At 49.6% G+C, this 6,000-nt stretch overlaps 1 protein-coding gene across 2 annotated transcripts in view; it reads left to right on the plus strand.

The window, feature by feature from the left end:
• The window catches only part of atg7 (ATG7 autophagy related 7 homolog (S. cerevisiae)), a 113,518-nt gene that overhangs the window by 47,403 nt on the left and 60,115 nt on the right, over positions 1–6,000 (plus strand). The gene's annotated exons all lie outside the window — the stretch shown is intronic.

Consider the following 6,000-nt stretch of genomic DNA (forward strand, 5'->3'; position numbering starts at 1 on the left):
TCTGTTCCAGTGTTACTGTAGTCCTGTCCCAGTGTTACTGTAGTCCTGTCCCAGTGTTACTGTAGTCCTGTCCCAGTGTTACTGTAGTCCTGTGTCAGTGTTACTGTAGTCTGTGTCAGTGTTACTGTAGTCTGTGTCAGTGTTACTGTAGTCTGTGTCAGTGTTACTGTAGTCTGTGTCAGTGTTACTGTAGTCTGTCACAGTGTTACTGTAGTCTGTCTCAGTGTTACTGTAGTCTGTTCCAACCTTGATAGTTACAGGACTCGGTGTTACTGTAGTCTGTCCAGGTGTTACTGTAGTCTGTCCCGGTGTTACTGTAGTCTGTCCCGGTGTTACTGTAGTCTGTCCCGGTGTTACTCTAGTCTGTCCCAGTGTTACTGTAGTCTGTCCCAGTGTTACTGTAGTCCTGTGTCAGTGTTACTGTAGTCTGTGTCAGTGTTACTGTAGTCTGTGTCAGTGTTACTGTAGTCTGTGTCAGTGTTACTGTAGTCTGTGTCAGTGTTACTGTAGTCTGTGTCAGTGTTACTGTAGTCTGTCACAGTGTTACTGTAGTCTGTCACAGTGTTACTGTAGTCTGTCACAGTGTTACTGTAGTCTGTCTCAGTGTTACTGTAGTCTGTTCCAACCTTGATAGTTACAGGACTCGGTGTTACTGTAGTCTGTCCAGGTGTTACTGTAGTCTGTCCCGGTGTTACTGTAGTCTGTCCCGGTGTTACTGTAGTCTGTCCCGGTGTTACTGTAGTCTGTCCCAGTGTTACTGTAGTCTGTCCCAGTGTTACTGTAGTCTGTGTCAGTGTTACTGTAGTCTGTCCCGGTGTTACTGTAGTCTGTCCCGGTTTTACTGTAGTCTGTCCCGGTTTTACTGTAGTCTGTTCCAACCTGGATAGTTACAGGACTCAGTGTTACTGTAGTCTGTTCCAACCTGGATAGTTACAGGACTCAGTGTTACTGTAGTCTGTTCCTGTGTTACTGTAGTCTGTTCCTGTGTTACTGTAGTCTGTCCCAGTGTTACTGTAGTCTGTTCCAGTGTTACTGTAGTCCTGTTCCAGTGTTACTGTAGTCCTGTTCCAGTGTTACTGTAGTCCTGTCCCAGTGTTACTGTAGTCTGTTCCAACCTGGATAGTTACAGGACTCAGTGTTACTGTAGTCTGTTCCAACCTGGATAGTTACAGGACTCAGTGTTACTGTAGTCAGGGAAGTCCGGAACCAATACACGCAGTCAGTCAGGAAATCTAAGGCCAGCTTCTTCAGGCAGAAGTTTGCATCCTGTAGCTCCAACTCCAAAAAGTTCTGGGACACTGTGAAGTCCATGGAGAACAAGAGCACCACCTCCCAGCTGCCCACTGAACTGAGGCTAGGTAACACGGTCACCACCGATAAATCCATGATTATCGAAAACTTCAACAAGCATTTCTCTACGGTTGGCCATGCCTTCCGCCTGGCTACTCCAACCTCGGCCAACAGCTCTGCCCCCCCGGCAGCTCCTCGCCCAAGCCTCTCCAGGTTCTCCTTTACCCAAATCCAGATAGCAGATGTTCTGAAAGAGCTGCAAAACCTGGACCCGTACAAATCAGCTGGGCTTGACAATCTGGACGCCCTATTTCTGAAACTTTCCGCCGCCATTGTCGCAACCCCTATTACCAGCCTGTTCAACCTCTCTTTCATATCGTCTGAGATCCCCAAGGATTGGAAAGCTGCCGCAGTCATCCCCCTCTTCAAAGGGGGAGACACCCTGGACCCAAACTGTTACAGACCTATATCCATCCTGCCCTGCCTATCTAAGGTCTTGAAAGCCAAGTCAACAAACAGGTCACTGACCATCTCGAATCCCACCGTACCTTCTCCGCTGTGCAATCTGGTTTCCGAGCCGGTCACGGGTGCACCTCAGCAACACTCAAGGTACTAAACGATATCATAACCGCCATCGATAAAAGACAGTACTGTGCAGCCGTCTTCATTGACCTTGCCAAGGCTTTCGACTCTGTCAATCACCATATTCTTATCGGCAGACTCAGTAGCCTCGGTTTTTCGGATGACTGCCTTGCCTGGTTCACCAATTACTTTGCAGACAGAGTTCAGTTTGTCAAATCGGAGGGCATGCTGTCCGGTCCTCTGGCAGTCTCTATGGGGGTGCCACAGGGTTCAATTCTCGGGCCGACTCTTTTCTCTGTATATATCAATGATGTTGCTCTTGCTGCGGGCGATTCCCTGATCCACCTCTACGCAGACGACACCATTCTATATACTTTCGGCCCGTCATTGGACACTGTGCTATCTAACCTCCAAACAAGCTTCAATGCCATACAACACTCCTTCCGTGGCCTCCAACTGCTCTTAAACGCTAGTAAAACCAAATGCATGCTTTTCAACCGATCGCTGCCTGCACCCGCATGCCCGACTAGCATCACCACCCTGGATGGTTCCGACCTTGAATATGTGGACATCTATAAGTACCTAGGTGTCTGGCTAGACTGCAAACTCTCCTTCAGACTCATATCAAACATCTCCAATCGAAAATCAAATCAAGAGTCTGCTTTCTATTCCGCAACAAAGCCTCCTTCACTCACGCCGCCAAGCTTACCCTAGTAAAACTGACTATCCTTCCGATCCTCGACTTCGGCGATGTCATCTACAAAATGGCTTCCAACACTCTACTCAGCAAACTGGATGCAGTCTATCACAGTGCCATCCGTTTTGTCACTAAAGCACCTTATACCACCCACCACTGCGACCTGTATGCTCTAGTCGGCTGGCCCTCATTACATATTCGTCGCCAGACCCACTGGCTCCAGGTCATCTACAAGTCCATGCTAGGTAAAGCTCCGCCTTATCTCAGTTCACTGGTCACGATGGCAACACCCATCCGTAGCACGCGCTCCAGCAGGTGTATCTCACTGATCATCCCTAAAGCCAACACCTCATTTGGCCGCCTTTCGTTCCAGTACTCTGCTGCCTGTGACTGGAACAAATTGCAAAAATCGCTGAAGTTGGAGACTTTTATCTCCCTCACCAACTTCAAACATCAGCTATCTGAGCAGCTAACCGATTGCTGCTGCTGTACATAGTCTATTGGTAAATAGCCCACCCATTTTCACCTACCTCATCCCCATACTGTTTTTATTTATTTACTTGCTCTTTTGCACACCAATATCTCTACCTGTACATGACCATCTGATCATTTATCACTCCAGTGTTAATCTGCAAAATTGTAATTATTCGCCTACCTCCTCATGCCTTTTGCACACATTGTATATAGACTCCCCCCTTTGTTTTCTACTGTGTTATTGACTTGTTAATTGTTTATTCCATGTGTAACTCTGTGTTGTCTGCTCACACTGCTATGCTTTATCTTGGCCAGGTCGCAGTTGCAAATGAGAACTTGTTCTCAACTGGCCTACCTGGTTAAATAAAGGTGAAATAAAATAAAATAAAATACTGTAGTCTGTTCCAACCTGGATAGTTAAAGGACTCAGTGTTACTGTAGTCTGTCCCAGTGTTACTGTAGTCTGTTCCAACCTGGATAGTTACAGGACTCAGTGTTACTGTAGTCTGTCCAGGTGTTACTGTAGTCTGTCCAGGTGTTACTGTAGTCTGTCCAGGTGTTACTGTAGTCTGTCCCGGTGTTACTGTAGTCTGTCCCGGTGTTACTGTAGTCTGTCCCAGTGTTACTGTAGTCTGTCCCGGTGTTACTGTAGTCTGTCCCGGTGTTACTGTAGTCTGTCCCGGTGTGACTGTAGTCTGTCCCGGTGTGACTGTAGTCTGTCCCGGTGTGACTGTAGTCTGTCCCGGTGTTACTGTAGTCTGTCCCGGTGTTACTGTAGTCTGTCCCGGTGTTACTGTAGTCTGTCCCGGTGTTACTGTAGTCTGTCCCGGTGTGACTGTAGTCTGTCCCGGTGTGACTGTAGTCTGTCCCGGTGTGACTGTAGTCTGTCCCGGTGTGACTGTAGTCTGTCCCGGTGTGACTGTAGTCTGTCCCGGTGTGACTGTAGTCTGTCCCGGTGTGACTGTAGTCTCTGTCCCGGTGTGACTGTAGTCTCTGTCCCGGTGTGACTGTAGTCTGTGTCCCGGTGTTACTGTAGTCTCTGTTCCGGTGTTACTGTAGTCTCTGTCCCGGTGTTACTGTAGTCTGTCCCGGTGTTACTGTAGTCTGTCCCAGTGTTACTGTAGTCTGTGTTACTGTAGTCTGTCCCAGTGTTACTGTAGTCTGTCCCAGTGTTACTGTAGTCTGTCCCAGTGTTAATGCAGTCTGTCCCAGTGTTACTGTAATCTGTCCCAGTGTTACTGTAATCTGTCCCAGTGTTACTGTAGTCTGTCCCAACCTGGATAGTTAGTTACGGGACTCAGTGTAGTCTGTTGATTGAGTCTTTCAGATGCGTCCTGCATGTGGAAAAACAGCACTTCAGACAAGTGTTCCACTAGCAACAAACTAGTTTTGTTCATTATAAATATAATATATAAAAACATCAATAATACATTAGTTACAATAAGGTCATACTGAATTACATTTAAAGCATCATTTTTTATTTTCATTAAGAGTCACTTAATCACAGAGAATTCACAAAATAATGTTTTATAACTAACTATTAGAGTGATGGGGATGGAGGGGTGACTAGAGGCAGGGATGGAGGGGTGACTAGAGGCAGGGATGGAGGGGTGACTAGAGGCAGGGATGGAGGGGTGACTAGAGGCAGGGATGCAGGGGTGACTAGAGGCAGGGGTGACTAGAGGCAGGGGTGACTAGAGGCAGGGATGGAGGGGTGACTAGAGGAAGGGGTGACTAGAGGCAGGGGGTGGAGGGGTGACTAGAGGCAGGGGTGACTAGAGGCAGGGATGGAGGGGTGACTAGAGGAAGGGGTGACTAGAGGAAGGGGTGGAGGGGTGACTAGAGGGAGGGGTGACTAGAGGGAGGGGTGACTAGGGATGGAGGGGTGACTAGAGGGAGGGGTGACTAGAGGCAGGGGTGGAGGGGTGACCTAGAGGCAGGGGTGGAGGGGTGACTAGAGGGAGGGGTGACCTAGAGGCAGGGGTGGAGGGGTGACCTAGAGGCAGGGGTGGAGGGGTGACCTAGAGGCAGGGGTGGAGGGGTGACCTAGAGGCAGGGTGGAGGGGTGACCTAGAGGCAGGGGTGGAGGGGTGACCTAGAGGCAGGGGTGGAGGGGTGACCTAGAGGCAGGGGTGGAGGGGTGACCTAGAGGCAGGGGTGACTAGAGGCAGGGGTGGAGGGGTGACCTAGAGGCAGGGGTGGAGGGGTGTGGAGGGGTGACCTAGAGGCAGGGGTGGAGGGGTGACCTAGAGGCAGGGGTGGAGGGGTGACCTAGAGGCAGGGGTGGAGGGGTGACCTAGAGGCAGGGGTGGAGGGGTGACCTAGAGGCAGGGGTGGAGGGGTGACCTAGAGGCAGGGGTGGAGGTGTAACCTAGAGGCAGGGGTGACTAGAGGCAGGGGTGACTAGAGGCAGGGGTGGATAGAGGCAGGGATGACTAGAGGCAGGGGTGGAGGGGTGACTAGAGGCATTTGAGTAAGTGGCTCGTAAAGGGGAAAGCATAGATTTAGACAGGCAGACAGACAGCAGATTTTAAACATCATTAACCGCATTAGCCTCTTCTCTACATACTTGTATGTTATCCTATCTAGTCATTCTGATGGCTAGAATCTGGTGTGTGTGCTGGTGAGCCCTGTGCTGTGGTGACAGAGACTCAAGTAGACAGCTCATGGTTCTATATTTAGTTCTGTCTGTACTGACCCTGTCTGTGTCTCTCTCTTTCTCCATCTCCCTCTCTTTCTCCATCTCCCTCTCTCTCTTTCTCCATCTCTCTCTTTCTCCATCTCTCTCTTTCTCCATCTCCCTCTCCCTCTCTCTCTCTTTCTCCCTCTCTTTCTCCCTCTCCCTCTCTCTTTCTCCCTCTCTCTCTTTCTCCCTCTCTCTCTTTCTCCCTCTCTCTTTCTCTCTCTCTCTCTTTCTCCCTCTCTCTCTTTCTCTTTCTCTCTCTTTCTCTCTCTCT

The sequence above is a fragment of the Oncorhynchus tshawytscha genome, linkage group LG07, assembly GCF_018296145.1.
Source record: "Oncorhynchus tshawytscha isolate Ot180627B linkage group LG07, Otsh_v2.0, whole genome shotgun sequence".
NCBI lineage: Eukaryota > Metazoa > Chordata > Actinopteri > Salmoniformes > Salmonidae > Oncorhynchus > Oncorhynchus tshawytscha.